General features: G+C 43.4%; 1 long non-coding RNA gene across 1 annotated transcript; it reads right to left on the minus strand.

The window, feature by feature from the left end:
- Positions 1-268: 268 nt before the first annotated feature.
- Positions 269-5076, minus strand: LOC141992553 (uncharacterized). Its single transcript, XR_012640610.1, has 3 exons — positions 4544-5076; positions 1052-1139; positions 269-516 (listed from the first exon to the last, which is right to left on the minus strand). It is a non-coding gene; the product is annotated as an uncharacterized LOC141992553 (long non-coding RNA).
- Between the last annotated feature and the right edge of the window lie 12707 nt (positions 5077-17783).

Genomic DNA, 17783 nt, shown 5'->3' on the forward strand with positions numbered 1-17783 from the left:
GATAGTGGGATTTTAAAGACAGATACACAAAATCCAGGGAATGCACCTCTCTGATTGGTATTTTTAATGTAGGATAAACTCTGGGCCTCCGCTATTTGACGTAAGCCATTTGTTCCTGAAATGATTCTAGTAGCACTCATAATTAGGAAGGTGAAAGTCCTATGAAACTGATGACAACATACAGCCCTTCAAGACGCACAATGACATAAAGTGTCCGAAGAGATGCTGAGCTTCTTGGTTTTGTGAATAATGCTCTCAAGAATAGATCAGTCTCCTGAAAATGATCTTGAGGGGGAAAGTCATCAAGTACAATGTGACATCTCACCACTGAACTGTATCCCGGTCTCCCAGAATCTGCTTGATCTCTTCCCTGCACCTCTGCTGGTGCTCTGGGTGCAGGGCCAGGCAATGTACAAGCCAGGAGATCCAACTGGCCATGGTATCGGGCCCCTCACACATGAAATTGTCCACCTCAGCACGTAGATCTTCACAGGATAACCCAGCTCCATTTTTATCCTGGTAAAGCAAGGATACTACTCAGGGGTGCAAATCAGTCAGCCATTGGACATTATGTTCACAGATCTTGCTGGATCTCACTGCACCAGTCATGAGGGTGACAAGGGCTGACTAAAGTAAGAAACAGCCAAGAATTTCACTTCAGATTTGACTCAAACCTAAATTCTCCTGACTACATAGTCGTAACAGTCCCTTCTGGCCTTAAATTCTGGAGGGGGGAGGGATAGCTCAGTGGTTTGAGCTTTGGCCTGCTAAACCCAGGGTTGTGAGTTCAATCCTTGAGGGGGCCATTTGGGATCTGGGGCAAAAATTGGGGATCCGTCCTGCTTTGAGCAGGGGGTTGGACTAGATGACCGCCTGAGGTCCCTTCCAACCATGGTATTCTATGATTCTATGACCTAGGGCCAAGTTCATCCCAGGGCTGGGATGGGGTGAGATGACTTCCTGGAACTGCATGGAGGTGGGGACTGTTTCACTATGAGCTGGGGAATGGGCCAACATGCAGCATTGCCCCCAGACATGCCCCCTCACCCACCTAGACGTGCCCCGGAATACTGCCTCCTGGTAACTGGCTCAGAGATTTCCTCCAGTTTCTCCTCTGTGATCAGTTCTTCCCATTTAACCTAAAAAAGGAGACAGGGATAAGAGGGAACAAGATGATTTGGTGAGATGCCATCGTCCTTTCATTTTTAAAATATACCCAAGGTACCTTCAACGTTTATGCAACAAAACTGGGCAGAAAGGAGAATGATGCCTGGTTATTTACATTTTAGAGATGCCATCTTTAAACTAAGAACAAGATATATGATTGCACCTTTCATTTATGGTAGAGGCCCAAAGTAATTTTTCTTTCTCTGCCTGAGTTAAATTCCAGCTACTTTAATAGTTAGATTAGAGTAGTCTTTAAAGTGTAGTTATGACCAGAAAAGTGACTCCTTCTTACTTTATAGATCTTGTGTGTCTAAGGCTACATTTACACTATGAGTTCGAGGGGCGATTCCCCTGCTCGTGTACACATACCCGGGCTAGCTCTCGTCAAACTACCATGAGTATAAGTAGCAGTGTAGCCAAGATAGCACAGGTAGAATCAGCAGAGACATCACTTAGCCATGCCGTGTACACCCCCCCCTGAAACCAGTGGGTGTGTACTCAGCACAGCTAGGTAGTGCTTCGTCTGCCATTAAATGTGCCACCTTGGCTACACTGCTATTTATAGTCGTGCTAGCATGATGAGAGCTGGTGCAAGAATGCTGATGCAAGCAGGGCAATCACACCCCTAGCTCATAATATAGATGGAGCCTTAGGGTCACAGCCATTTACTTAATGACTTTGGGCAGCATTTTCAAAAGCACCTAAGTCCCAGTTTCAAAAGTCCCATAGGCACCTATGATCCTAAGTTACTTAAGCACTTTTGGAAATTTGACCCTTTATGACTGAAATAATTTTTACCTTCCCTTATCCCTGTAGAGTCCATGCAGCTGTGGAAGAAAGAGTTGAATCCCATTCTGCCTCATCCATCGGCAATAAAATTACTAGCTGAGGTCTGCTTGCATAATCCCTATTACTGGTGAGGGATTATTTTTTTTCAATTCCCACATCACTAGCCAGTTACAAAAATAAACTTTCAATTTGAGCAAATTTGTGATGTAGCCACGAAGAGGGTCTAGAAGTACAAAGCTACCTATTGAGAGATTCCAGAGGACTGGAAAAGGGCAAATATAGTGCCAATCTATAAAAAAGGAAATAAGGACAACCCGAGGAATTACAGACTAGTCAGCTTCACTTCAGCACCCAGAAAGATAACGGAGCAAATAATTAAGCAATCAGTTTGTGAACACCTAGAAGATAATAAGGTGGTAAGTAACAGTCACCATGGATTTATCAGGAACAAATCATGTTAAACCAACCTAATAGTTTTCTTTGACAGGGTAACAAGTCTTGTGGGTAGGGGGAAAGTGGTAGATATAGTTTATCTTGACTTTAGTAAGGCTTTTGATACTGTCTCGCATAACCTTCTCATAAACAAACTAGGGAAATACAACCTAGATGGAGCTATTTTAAGGTGGGTGCGTAACTGGTTGGAAAACCATTCCAAGAGGGTAGTTATCAGTGGTTCACAGTCAAACTGGAAGGGCATATCGAGTGGGGTCCTGCAGGGATCAGTTCTGGGTCTGGTTCTGCTCAATATCTTCATCAATGATTTAGATAGTGACTAAGTCCAAATTAGAATTAAACCAATCACTTCAGGGTTTAAACCAATCCCTCTCTGAAGGCACTAGGAGCAACAAGCTCTAATCATCACAGTGGCTGAGACCTAAAATGGAAGACAAATTATCCCACATCGGCCCGATGTGAGGATTTTTGCACCTTCATCTGGTGCTGGCCACTGTCAGAAAGGACGCTGGCCTACATGGACCTGCGGTCTGACCCTCTTTGGCAGTTCCAAAGTTCCTAGTTGTCTTGGAAAGCTGGGCTTAGGTTTTGCACCCTCAGAGCGCAAACCAGAGTTGATTCAGAGCTGGGTTTCTTTTTAATTGACCCAGTGCAGTTTGAGGGTGGAGGATGAAAGATCATCATGGGCAAACTGAGTGTGGGTTTGCTTTATGTTTTTGAAAACGTCATCGGTTGATTTAATAAACCCCAAATGGGGGCTGGTTTGGTTCTGGGTTCCATTTTACCCAAACAGACAAAGTTCAAAGGTCTGGAGCGAAGATTCCTGTTTAGGGACATATCTGTATGTAGCATTCTAGAAAATGAGGTTTGCAACAAAGCTATGGCTGCTACTGTGATGAAAGGGGTGACTGGTGTCTTTCCTTGAAAGACCATGGGCTCTTCCATGACAGATAATATGTTAACAGTACTGAGCTTATAACAGTCAGTGGTTGTTATCAGACAACTTTACACAGCTGGCTATAGGGAACGGTGAGCTCTTTGTAATAGATTTGGAGAACCAGGCTGTCCTATGAAGGGATGGATCTGCACTGCACTTGGCATTTTTGTGACCATTCAGAAATAAAATGCAATAACTCTTCTCTTCTCTGGCAAATATGGCCTGAGCGTAATCAGGGCAGCTGATCCTTAAATACACCGAGAAACTCTCCACCCAACAGGAAAGTCATAGAAGTATTTATGGCTCCAAATTACATCATTTTCATCTTGCTGAAATGGCGGCAATAAGGGGGTCGGTGGGGACAGCAGAGGAAAATAAGGTTGTTGACAAAACCTCCTTCCTACAGAGTGCAAGAGTCTTTCCAGAGTCAAAAAATGATCACCAGAGGCTATTACAAACCGGCAATGGCTCATTAGCCATTCAGAGACCAGATTGATGGGTGAAGTGTAAAAAACCTAAATAGAATAGAATGACTATTCTGTAGTGCATTAAGCAGCATGACTAACACCTGGTCTTGTGTTTGTTCTCTCATTGGCTCTTCAGGGGCAGAATTGTTTCCGGTGGGGTGTTTTGTTTTGGAATGGTTTAATAATAAATATATATGGGGTGTTATGTGTTTATGATCTATCCAAATATGTCTCCGTGTCAGTGCTGAAATGCCTGCTGGCATGAGAGTATTGCAGTGCCGCTTGGCATTTTTAATCAACTCCAAGAGTCTTTTTAATGATCATTAGTTATTATTTGTGTTAGTGGAGCACCTAGGCACCCCAGTCACGGTCCAGGACCCCATCATGCTAGGTGCTGTATGGACACAGAACAAAACAACGGTCCCTGCACCAAAGGTCTTACAATCTAAGTATCAGACAAGAGACAACGGATGTATGCAGATAGATGGGGGAGTACAAGGAAACAATGAGACAATATTGATCAGCATGATAGGTTGTGATTTCAGTATACCATCAGTCAAGTTTTCTGAAGGCATCACAGCAAAGGAGAGTTTGGAGCAGGATAATGGGTTGGTGTTAATGGGGAACTCCTCCCAACCATGAGGGCCAGGATAGGAGACAAGCATGAAGGTGCTTTTTCGAAAGTGCAACAAGTGGGAAATGGAGGCTGGCGTCATGGGCGTGAACTCACCTTCAGACATTCATATTCAGCTTCTTCATACTCAAGCAGCAGCTCGTGCAGTATTGAAAAGGATCCAAAATTGTCATATGTGATCCATGAGACAAAAGACAAGAAAACAATTTACCAGGGGTATTACTGAGAAGAAAGAACATGAGGACGGGTAGATATCAAAGAATGGGCTATCTCTTTTGCTATATTTTTCAAAAATTCACTTAAGAGCCTGAAGTGGTAGCTGCCTTTAGAAGAGTTTGATCTATCCTAGCTAAGAGGTACCAATTTCAGCCTAACCTTCCTCCAAAAGCACCTATATGGGAAAACCCAGACTTACACATTTCAGGGAGGGGAGTCTATAATTTGGAAGAATTGACTGAGTAGGGCCATCATATGGATTAGTGAATGATGAGGGATTTGCTGAAGCGAAACTATGACCGGCTACCCTCAGCAGAGTGGCAGTACTTACAGCTAAAACAAATGATGACAGATCAATTTGATCTGGACACTGCCCAAGGCCCCAGAACTACCAAGAACCTTAGAAATGCTTCATAAACTCCCCAGGCTCATGCCCCCTCTATGATTTATGAATTAAGAGGAACTTCATTAGTCTTCAGTTGTATGTGAAAGAACCCCAATGGTAGAATCATAGAAGGGACCACACAGGTCATCTAGTCTAACCCCCTGCCACGGTGCATGTCACATAATGTTAAAAATGCCTCTGTGGATCTCAGGCTATACTTGATACCACGACTGGATGCCACTGAGGTCACACAACGTAAGCCCTTGTCTTCTGATGTCTGTGGTGCTTAATAAGGAAAAAGGGACCCTGGTGCATATGCTAAGGGACTGTCCAACCACCAGGGAGCTACAGAAAGAGGTGGATATGAGAGTTCAAATGCTACTCAACTTCAGCAGCCAAACCTCTCCTGGAACTTATATCCTAGGACATGTGCTGGCTGGGCTGGGTTTCACTCTGCCTCAAAGACTTGTTTCTTGAGGGCTGCAATGATCACCAAGCCCATGTGGTTACAAATGTGGAAGAGTATACTTATTGCCCGGCCATTGGGAGAGGCTAGCCACTGACCCCTCCCCTTGTGCCTGAGGCCCCCCCTTCACCTCTCCCCCCACCCCCCCGCAGGAGCCCAGAGCACCCACACCATGGTCCCCAGCGCCTGGCAGCCCACACTTGAGCCCCAGCCAGCCAGGGCCAGGGCAGAACACCGGGAATTGCAGGAAGGGGCCTGAGGGTGGGGCCACACCAGGCTGTTCTGGGACGCAGTCTCCCTCAGCCTATGATACCCTCTGCCCATGCCCACAATACAGCAGTGGTACTCAGACATGTTCTAGTTAGCAGCCAACGAAAAAATCACTTACCACCGCAGAGATCAGTGACATGAATTTAAAGAAATTTGCAACTTATTTCTAGATACGTTTGAATAAAGACCATTAAGATAGCTCAAAGAGTGCCAGACTTCCATTCCACCTATGGCTCCCACCCCCAATCTTTCATCCTTTTCCCTCCTCCCAGTCCCCTCCTTTCCCTTCCATATATATCTTCTCCTATTTTCAGTAATCCCCACCCAAATGAGTTGTGTCTATGCAGCATTGTTTGATTGTGTCATTTTGATGAGTTGTAAAACTGAGTAACAGTCCCATTCCATCGGTGATCCTGTGAAGTGTGCTGTATTTGGGATCATATACGAGCTGTTAACCATTTACCTTTCTGTACTTTTAATTGTTTCTCTATAAACATTAATAGCAATGACTCACAATAGTAGCTAGAAGAAAACATGAGAAAGAATAAGAGACAGCACAAACACTGCTGCATGTAGCAATTATTAGACATGTAAGATACACGCCCTTTATATGCTTTGGGCATATTTTCATAATTAAAAACATCTTAAAACATAATTAAAAACAGCCCACTGGATAAGAATCAGCTTAGCTAGGGATCTAGGGCCAAGCCTTCTTATGCAACTTGATGTACTCAGGGAAAGTCTTAGTAAGTGTCCCATGGAGGTCCTGAGATTTGGGCTTCGCTGGACTAATTAGAAAGATAAATTCCAAAATCAGGAATCCCGCCTTGAGGATGCCCTTCTGCAATTCTCTAGAGAAATGCTTCTATGGACTCTGAGCATAAGCACTCTGGCTGATCTTAAAGCTTTATTAGTAGTGATATTCCATGAGCCAGAAAGAACCCAGCTTGCTTCTCAGATCCCAAGCTGAGTTTGCAGAGCTGACCAAAAAAATCCCAACCACTCTTCTCTTGTAACTGAACAAACATGTTTTGCTCTCGATGTCACTGAGAGATAATTAACATGGAACTCCACACTGCTATTTTCATTGAGAAGAACTGCACTTCAGATATAGGATGTAACTCTATTGGCTTCAGTAGAATTAACTTTGATTTACGCCATTGTAAGTGAGATCAGAATCAGGCCCAAGGATACCAGTTTGACAGTCAGGCTCAAATTCTGCTATTGGCTAAACCAGTGTAAATCCAGAATAATTCCAGTGATGTGAGTTTATTTCAGAATTATACTGGTATAATTGAAAGCAGAATTTGGTCCTCAATTAGTAATATATATTAAGGCATCTATATAAGCAAAGCATATTTAACTTTTTAACGAATAGATAATGACCTGTTAATAAGGGAAACCCATGTAACCTGCTTAGAGCGGGATTTGTGAGATGTGCTCATATGGTGTGCGCAGATCACTATCTTGAGCCTTTCCTTTTTAGCAATAGCTAGATACAGAGATACTTACATGGCATCCATCACTGCAGTAGCTAAGCACAGGCCCAGAAACCCCTGCCTCATTCAGAGCACAGGATGGACGGTGCTCAGTGAATGAGCAGCTATTCAATATTTTGTTTGCTCCTCCGCTTTCAATGTGTGGCCCCAGGCCTTATTCATGGCAGGTTATTCAAACATTCCTCTAAAGACAGAATTATTAACTCTGTTGCTAAGATATCTGACTGCTTCACAAACATTAACTAATTTATCTTCATTAACTAATTTATACCCCTGGAAGATGAGTGGGTGGCATTAAACTACCTTACCCATGAAACTGTCCTTTCTCGTTCTGCAATGCCCTTATTACTACACACTTTCCAACTTCTGCAACAAATGAGGCAGACGTCCTACAGACTATCAGCCCGACCTAAACCAGCAGGCTATATTTGCTTCTCATGTACACCAGTGTAACTCCACAGATTTAACCACAGTTACTCCTGACTTACACCAGTTTAAGAGAGATCAGGCCCCATAGTTCATGTAGCATTAAAGAAATTACCTTAGCATTAAGGCTGGAAAGGGAATTATTTCTCTGATCATGGGTAACGGACTCCCCACAACACTCCAGTAACGTATATAACTATTCTTATCCCTATTGGAACAGGCAGTTGTCTCCACACTCCAGCACAAAGAGCCGTTGACAGGGCAGCCAGCACTAGGATCCCATCCCTTATCTGCCACAAGGTCCAGTGCTTTGGAGTTAAGTTTCAGTTGCAATATGTCTATTGCTGTGTCAGTGCTCATTCTTTCAGGGCATGTAGCATCAATCCAACTCCTTCCTACCTTGTGGCGGTTGCCACAAGACAAGTGGGTCGGAGGACCTGGGAAACTGTAAGTTTTTGATCATCTCCTGTCTCCTATGACACAGTTGGATCACTTTCAGCAGCAGGCAGGTGATCAATCCAAGAGACATCCTCCTACACTCATGACTAAGAGATGTTTTTCCACCCTCTCTAGCACAGATTTCATGTTGCTGCAGCACTGCAGGTTCCCACATATAATTAATTAAGCATCCTGCAACCTTCCATTTGACTTCAGTTGGCATCGTCACGCGTTGTGCAAAGAGGCAGTTGCATATATACCCAAGTGCTACTCTGCTGCCAGATTGTACGAACTTTTCCTGGGTTGAAAGAGTAGAAACAGGAACAGCAATAAGAAGGGAAGGAGTCTGATGCTCCAAAGCAATAGGCTGCACATCAGTGGAAGTCTGCTGTGCAGTTAAATGGAAGTGGTTCAGAGGAATGTATCAATTCTGTCTAAATTTTCGATACATGTGTATTGAAATGTTTTGTTGTGACTTTTGTTATGTTATTATTTATAATACAAAAGTGCAAATGTTTTGACTTTTGTAATATATGATATGTCAAAAATGATAAGGTTAAAACAAAATGTTTCAGAATATTTCATTTCATGAAAAATTCTGAGATTTTGGACTTTTTGCCCAGGTCTGGGACATGTGACATTTCAAAATCTCAAATTCCGGTTTTGGGTCAGCGGTATTAACATCTGTTTAGCTGTGATGTTGTTCCTGGACCTGCAAAGCAATCTATAAGGTCTGTTATATAAGTCCCTAGAGCTTTTAACTTCTCATACAGTGTAAAGACATGGGACCTGATTCAGCATCCATAGAATTTAATGAAATTATTTCAATGGATTAAGCCCATTTTGAACGCTTTCCCATCTGGGGACCTGTTCTTCCCACATGCCCTTTCGGCAAATCAAGAATACCCTGAGGTTGACTGCCATAGAGTAACTTCAGTTGGGTAATCCTGTTGAGGTATCCCACATGCAGCAAAGAATAGGAACCAGGAATAGCTGATCCCAATGGTGGGGTTCATGGGATGTACACTTCTTGGGCATATTTTTAAGGATATGGTTAAATCTTTCTACAGTCCTAAACCATCAGTTTGGGCATGGTAGCATTAGTTTTCAAGGAAGGGCATACTTCTTTTATGAGCCTAGCTATGAAATTGGTCTCCTGATCTGCTTGAAAGAATAGTTTCAGGGCATGTCTGCATGGCCACTACATCTCCCCCACATCACCCTGACACATACTTGACTTCAATGGGGTAGCAGTATGTTTAAATAAAGTGGTGTATCTTCACCAGAGAAGAGTAGCTCCCACCTTGTTCATGTTAATTCCTTACAATGCTGTGTTCCTTATTAGCAGATTAAAAAGCTGTAGAGGGAATGTGATATGCAAACCAAAGGCCCAACCTGGAAAGCTGGTGTGAAGTCACAAGAGATGGTTTTTTTTCTTAGGGGATGAACACAGCATGTTGCACTACTGAGAGTGGGGTCTTTGCGCCCAACTCCCACTGAAACACAGTGACATTTCAGTGCCTAACTCACTTGGGTTCCTTTGAAAAGCCCAGCCCAAGCCTCCGTTGAGCAAATGTGCTTCAGCAATACAATGAAAGAGAGCAGTAATACTTCAATGAGTAGTCAGAAACAATCTGTTAACAAATACACAACGAACTGAATTCTTCAATATATAATAATATTTAGCTCCTAGGTCACACTTATTCTTAAAACTCTTCTGTATACAGCATCATCAAGTGATACAGGTGTCCCATTTGCTGACATTGGTGTGATATCTTGCACATTACATTTTGTGATAGTCGCCATTTAGCCCAAGACCTTTTTTATTATTATTATTTTAAGGACATCTCTCCTTGCCAAATAAGCTTCCAAGTAGTCCTCTTGCAGGTATAGATGGGGAGAGGGTTTAATCTCACATTACAAGGGGAAACCTGGATGCTTTTACTAGGAATTTGCCTGACCTGAGTAAAATGTATTTGATGAGGGAGTTCCTTATTGGGCCTCTTAAAGAAAGTGGGAGGAGTAACAGAATTAAAAGGTTTCAGTGTTAGTCTGTATCCGCAAAAAGAACAGGAGTACTTGTGGCACCTTAGAGACTAACAAATTTATTTGAGCATAAGCTTTCGCGAGCTACAGCTCACTTCATCGGATGCATTCAGTGGAAAATACAGTGGGGAGATTTATATACACAGAGAACATGAAACAATGGGTGTTACCATACACACTGTAATGAGAGTGATCAGGTAAGGTGAGCTATTATCAGCAGGAGAACGGGGGGGGGGGGACCTTTTGTAGTGATAATCAAGGTGGGCCATTTCCAGCAGTTGACAAGAACTTCTGAGGAACAGTGGGGGGGGGGGGGGGGGAATAAACATGGGGAAATAGTTTTACTTTGTGTAATGACACATCCGCTCCCAGTCTTTATTAGAGCCTAAGTTAATTGTATCCAATTTGCAAATTAATTCCAATTCAGCTGTCTCTCATTGGAGTCTGTTTTTGAAGTTTTTTTGGCTGAAGAATTGCCACTTTTAGGTCTGTAATCGAGTGACCAAAGAGATTGAAGTGTTCTCCGACTGGTTTTTGAATGTTATAATTCTTGACGTCTGATTTGTGTCCAATTATTCTTTTACATAGAGACTGTCCAGTTTGACCAATGTACATGGCAGAGGGGCATTGCTGGCACATGATGGCATATATCACATTGGTAGATGTGCAGGTGAACGAGCCTCTGATAGTGTGGCAAGCAGCAGACTTCTCTGTTTTCCCAGTCAGGCAGCAGATAGATGACTCAGTCCCCCTGAGGAGAGAGTCCCCGACCACCACCACCCACCTCCTTCTCTTGGGAGTGGTGGTCGTGGAACCCCCAACCTTAGGACAGTGCATCTCATGCCTTTCAGCTGGCGGAGTCTCCTTCTGCTCCCTTCCCCCAGACATATCATCTGGGCCACTCCCCGCAATGGTACCTGTGGAGAGAACATGAAAACGGTTACTTACCTGTATCTGCATTGCTGGTACATGGACGTTCCTCCTTCTTCTTCTGGAGGTCACAGCATAGGGAGGAGGTGGCCAGCCCTCTGTGAAGAAAGAAGTGGTTTGGGACTATTTAGAAAAACTGGACGTGCACAAGTCCATGGGGCCGGATGCGTTGCATCCAAGAGTGCTAAAGGAATTGGCGGATGCGATTGCAGAGCCATTGGCCATTATCTTTGAAAACTCATGGCGATCAGGGGAAGTCCCGGAAGACTGGAAAAAGGCTAATGTAGTGCCCATCTTTAAAAAGGGAAGAAGGAGGATCCTGGAACTACAGGCCAGTCAGCCTCACCTCAGTCCCCGGAAAAATCATGGAGCATGTCCTCAAAGAATCAATTCTGAAGCACTTAGACGAGAGGAAAGTGATCAGGAACAGTCAGCATGGATTCACCAAGGGAAAGTCATGCCTGACTAATCTAATTGCCTTCTATGATGAGATAACTGGTTCTGTGGATGAAGGGAAAGCAGTGGACGTGTTATTCCTTGACTTTAGCAAAGCTTTTGACACGGTCTCCCACAGTATTCTTGTCAGCAAGTTAAAGAGGTATGGGCTGGATGGATGCACTACAAGGTGGGTAGAAAGTTGGCTAGATTGTCGGGCTCAACGGGTAATGATCAATGGCTCCATGTCTAGTTGGCAGCCGGTATCTAGCGGAGTGCCCCAAGGGTCGGTCCTGGGGCTGGTTTTGTTCAATATCTTCATAAATGATCTGGAGGATGGTGTGGATTGCACCCTCAGCAAGTTTGCAGATGACACTAAACTGGGAGGAGTGGTAGATACACTGGAGGGTAGGGATAGGATACAGAGGGACCTAGACAAATTGGAGGATTGGGCCAAAAGAAATCTGATGAGGTTCAACAAGGACAAGTGCAGAGTCCTGCACTTAGGACGGAAGAATCCCATGCACCGCTACAGACTAGGGACCGAATGGCTCTGCAGCAGTTCGGCAGAAAAGGACCTAGGGGTTACAGTGGACGAGAAGCTGCATATGAGTCAACAGTGTGCCGTTGTTGCCAAGAAGGCCAATGGCATTTTGGGATGTATAAGTAGGGGCATTGCCAGCAGATCGAGGGACGTGATTGTTCCCCTCTATTTGACATTGGTGAGGCCTCATCTGGAGTACTGTGTCCAGTTTTGGGCCCCACACTACAAGAAGGATGTGGAAAAATTGGAAAACGTCCAGCGGAGGGCAACAAAAATGATTAGGGGACTGGAACACATGACTTATGAGGAGAGGCTGAGGGAACTGGGATTGTTTAATCTATGGAAGAGAAGAATGAGGGGGGATTTGATAGCTGCTTTCAACTACCTGAAAGGGGGTTCCAAAGAGGATGGATCTAGACTGTTCTCAGTGGTAGCAGATGACAGAACGAGGAGTAATGGTCTCAAGTTGCAGTGGGGGAGGTTTAGGTTGGATATTAGGAAAAACTTTTTCACTAGGAGGGTGGTGAAACACTGGAATGGGTTACCTAAGGAGGTGGTGGAATCTCCTTCCTTAGAAGTTTTTAAGGTCAGGTTTGACAAAGCCCTGGCTGGGATGATTTAGTTGGGGATTGGTCCTGCTCTGGGCAGGGGGTTGGACTAGATGACCTCCAGAGGTCCCTTCCAACCCTGATATTCTATGATTCTATGATTAGGCCCTATGATTGTGTCCCCTGAATAGATATGTGGACACAGTTGGCAACGGGCTTTGTTGCAAGGATAGGTTCCTGGGTTAGTGGTTCTGTTGTGTGGTGTGTGGCTGCTGGTGAGTATTTGCTTCAGGTTGGGGGGCTGTCTGTAAGCGAGGACTGGTCTGTCTCCCAAGATCCATGAGAGTGAAGGTTCATCCTTCAGGATAGGTTGTAGATCCTTGATGATGCGTTGGAGAGGTTTTAATTGGGGGCTGAAGGTGATGGCTAATGGCATTCTGAATTAAAAGGATACAAAGTGCTCTGTGTCCATGGTCTTGAAGCTGGTCATCTTTTGAAAGAGTAAGTCTGTGCCACTTTAACTCACATGTGTAATTTACAAGGGTCATGGAGGAATGCTCCACCATTGCTGCTGTTCTTATTATTTATTTCCCATGCAAGGCCGCTGCACCATTGTGTGAGGTGCTGCACAAACACATCATTAGAGATAGTCCTTCCTCTGAAGAGCTAAAAAGATCATCGGTGCTTGTCATTCAGATCAGACAGGCTCTTGGCATAATCTTCACTTTCCTTCTGCCTGACTAAAGGCGTGACCTTCACCTGAAGGAAGAACCCTCCGAGGAAATTAACATTCAAATAGTCCACAGGGAAGACAACGGACATTTATTTGGTGCTTGGTTTCCTCACAGGGGCTAATGGATTTAGCACATTCAAAACACAATAGTGAGAAGAGCTTGTGACTGGTTGTTTAGTCCACGGAGGTCTAGGTATATAGGAACTGATCCAAAGGCCATTAAATTCATTAGCAATTCTTCCCATTGATGTCAATATGCTTTGGATCAGATCCATATTTGATATATCTTCATTATGTTATGGCCTAGCTAGATTGTAGCCTTATTATTGAGGCTGTAGCTGGGCCTCTATAGCTGGGTTAAAATTGTGATCTATCACTTTAAATTCTATGGGGTTTTCCTGGTCTTGTTTGCAGGCTAGGGGGCTCTATAGGAAGCATATGATCTGGGTCTTTTAGTAAGCAACTTGCACAGAGCCATCCTAGAGTGTGGTGAGTTGACTTGAGTTGTGCCTGTTTTGTCTCTCTCTCTTTTGGGGTATCATTCTGCATCCTAAGAAACAAAATAGTGTTACATTGCAACCTTCCAGCAAGAGTATTTTACGTTATCTAACTCCAACTGGCATAATTGCAAAAACAGGACATAATTTTACCTGTGGAGTTCAGCGAATGGGATGCACCACTTGTAGGTAGCCCAAAGGGTAATGGCAGCATAAGAGTTTGCAGGGCTATAAATGTGCCATATCCCCCTGGCTGGAATTGGACCAATATCCAGTTCCTAAACCACAAGATTTATTTGCAAAGCTGACAGTGGGAGTGAAGTTTACTAAAGAAGACTTGTCTCAAGCTGACCTGCAGATGGCATTGGAGCTAGATTCAAAAAAATGTGGGCAATGAACACATATAAGGTGCTATTTAGATATGAAATATTATCCTATGGGGTAGCTAGTGCGTGTGTTATGTTTCAAAGAATAATGGATCAGTTAGTGCTGGTGGTAAATGGTGTTGCCTTTTATTTGGATGACGCATTCATTCATAGATTCCAAGGCCAGAAGGAACCACTCTGATCATCTAGTCTGACCTCCTGGATAACACGGGAATTTCCCCCAAATAATTTCTACAGCAGATCTTGTTTTAAAAAATCCAATCTTGATTTTAAAGTTGGCTGCTGGAGAACACACCACAAGTCTGGGTAAATTGTTCCGATGGTTAATTACCCTCACTGTTAAAAAGATACACCTGATTTCCAGTCTGAATTTGTCTAGCTTCCACTGCCAACCTTTGGATAGTGTTACCTTTGTCCGCTATGTCAGAAGAACATTTAAAAATCCTAGAGGGGGTTCTAAAGAGCTTGTAAAAACATGGCTTTAAAGATAAGCGTGCTTTTTTTCAAAATCAGGTTACTTCATCCAGCCATTTTCTAGATGCAGGAGTACACCTGTTAAAAGTGATGACAAAAGCCATTCAGAATGCCCCTGGGCTATGTAATGTCTCAGAGCTTAGATCGTTTCAGGCTATGTTAAAACTATTATGGAAGAGTCATTCAAAACTTATCAGCAGTAACCAGTCTGATGTCTGCCTGGTTATGGAGACATATGAAGTGGGTTTGGACAGAAAAAAGAAAATAAGGCTTTGGAGAAAACAAAAAAGAAATGAAGTCATGCCAGCCTATTGGTGCATTTTAATCTGGAGCTTCCCACAATGCTAGCCTGTGATGTATCTCCTGTAGGAATTGAGGTTTTTGTTTCGCACCTTTGTAAAGACAGGAGTGAAAAACCCATAACATCTGCTCCCAGAACATTGCCAAAGGCCAAGAAAAAATACTCACAGATAGAAAAAGAGACTTGGGTTATTAATTTCCATGAGTACCTGTTTGTAAAAAAATTTGCCCTCGTTGGCAATCATAAACCAACGGTAAAAATAATGGACCCAGATGTTGGCATTCCCCCACTAGCGGCAGCTAGACTTCAAAGAGGGGGTTTTGATCTTAGCTACCTACTAAGATGGGATATATTATAGACCATCTGAAAACCATGCTAATGCAGATGCATTGTCCTGTTTGCCCTTGCACACAGGGAAACAGAGAGAGGAAAATTCCATGGACAGAGTCTCTTTCCTAGATGACCTCCCTATTACAGCTAAGGAAGTTGCTCTCTTAACAAGACAAAAAGGTGATTTAGCTAAAGATGATGCACCACACTTGAGACTGGCCAAATCACACAACCAAAGAGCAACTTAGCCGTTACTATTTCAGGAAACTGGAGATAGCCATGCAGAAGGGTTGTTTGCTATGGGGAATACAAGTGATAATGCCCATATGTGAACAGAAAAGGATGCTGGTGGAATTACACGAGCAGCACTGAGGGTTAATACATATGGAAGGGATGGCCAGAAATTGTTTTTGGTGGCCGGCTTTAGATTAAGATTTAGAAATGGAAAGTAGCCAGTGTGACTCCCGTTATAGCCATAGGAACATGCCAGAAGAGACACTGTCACCCTGGCAGCAGCTGTGCATTGGCTTTGCAGAAAAAGCAAATATATTTAGTAGTGGTTAATGATCATTCTTGGTGGCCAGAGGTGGGGCACATGATTTAAAACCTCTTCTGTAATAAACAACTGAAGTGCTTTGCAATATTTGCCACTTATGGGTTACCCGAGGAACTCTTTCCACATAACAGTCCACAGTTTAGTTCTGGGATTTTCAGACACTCCCACAGCAAAATTCAGTGAAACATATTAAGTCAGCTACCTACCACCCAGCATCACATGGACTGGCAGAGAGTGTTGTGATGACATTAAAACAAGGACTAGACAAAAATGAATGGAGTCCCCTGCCACATTGCATTGCAAATTCCCTACTCTCATATAGGTCTACCCCACAGCCTGCCACTCAGAAGACTCCAGCTGCTTTGTTTTTAAAATGCTAGTTATGTACTAAATTTGACCTGACCTATGGAGAGCACTCGACAAAAGATGTGAAAGAGTGAAAAAACCTACCCCATAAACCTGCCAGATTTTTCTGCTGAAGGCAGACAGTGTTGGTGCAAAATCACATTGGAGGGATGAAGTGGGGGGAAAGCTGTAAAGCAGATATTGGGACTAGAGACATATTTGGTAGAGGTAAAATGGGAAATAATGAAGAGGCCCATGGATCAACTGTTACCAGACAGAACCTCAGTACGGTTACAGAATGCGGCCCTTGACATCAGTGAGGACGGGTGTAGCTTTTGTTGGCCAGAGGAGGAGGAGGAGAAAGCACTGGAGACAATGGCCAAGAGAGAGAGAGGGATACTACTTCTATTGGGGGCGACCCAAACAGGTCAAAGGTCAGGTGTCACTTTCTCTCCATGGCAGGCACCACTGGCCTCCGCAAAATCACAGACCTCCTCTAAGGTTAAATTAGTGATTTTTTTTTAAATTGTGTTTGAGGAATTTACAAGGGAGGAGTGTGGTGGATTGAAAAGTGTGTTCAAATTGTGATCTATCACTTTAAATTCTCAGGGTGGGGGGGGTCTCTCTGTTTATTGGTTGTTTTGCATTATGGTTCTGAATTCTAAGAAAATAAAGTTATATTGCAACCTTCCAACATGAGTATTTAAGTTCTTATCTAACTTCTCTGTGTGCATCCGATAAACACAACTAGGAAAAAGCCTGGGGAGTCATTCCACACAAGAGCCGGAGCACAACCCTGCAGAGCCCAGGAAGGGTGAAGAGTCTGTGGAGGAGTGAGTCTGGTTAGGAGCAAAGAATTATGTTTCTCTAAGTTTATTTTATTGGCTCTATGGTTACCCCAGAATGGGTGGGACAGAACTTGACCTGACTAGAGAAGGAGTGCCTGCAACGCTGCCTCTAGCCATGAGGGGGCATGCCAGCAGTGAGTCCACTCTTCTACCCTATTAAAGAGTGATCATTTGCCAAGAGTTGCCACATAGAGGAATCTGAGATACCATAGTTTCCCCTGTACCTAGCAACGGAAATAAAAGCTTTAAGGTCACAACGAAGTTCCTATTTGGAGAAATTGTCTTTAAATGGTGACTACTGGATCAAATTTTCAAATCTCATCTGATAACATAGGCCTAAATCTCCCACTTGTATCAATCAACTAAACTCCGATGAAATCAGTGGAGCTAGGTTGATTTACACTGTCTGAAGATCTGATTCACATTTTTCTCCCTTGCTGATCAATCTAATTTTTCTGTCCCTCTGTCATTAAAGTAACCAGAAAGTGTTTGGGAATACAGTTTTAATGGAAGACATCATATGGCTCAGAATAAATATATATATATGTCTTTGACTGGTCCAACAAGCAACCTTTCAGGCTCAAAGGGAGTGGGGATCTTTTTTTCCCCAAAGATGGGATTTTTAATGCATTTGATCATCAAATAGCTTACAAATCTCTTATG

This window comes from Natator depressus, chromosome 8 (genome assembly GCF_965152275.1).
Source record: "Natator depressus isolate rNatDep1 chromosome 8, rNatDep2.hap1, whole genome shotgun sequence".
Classification (NCBI taxonomy): Eukaryota; Metazoa; Chordata; order Testudines; family Cheloniidae; genus Natator; species Natator depressus.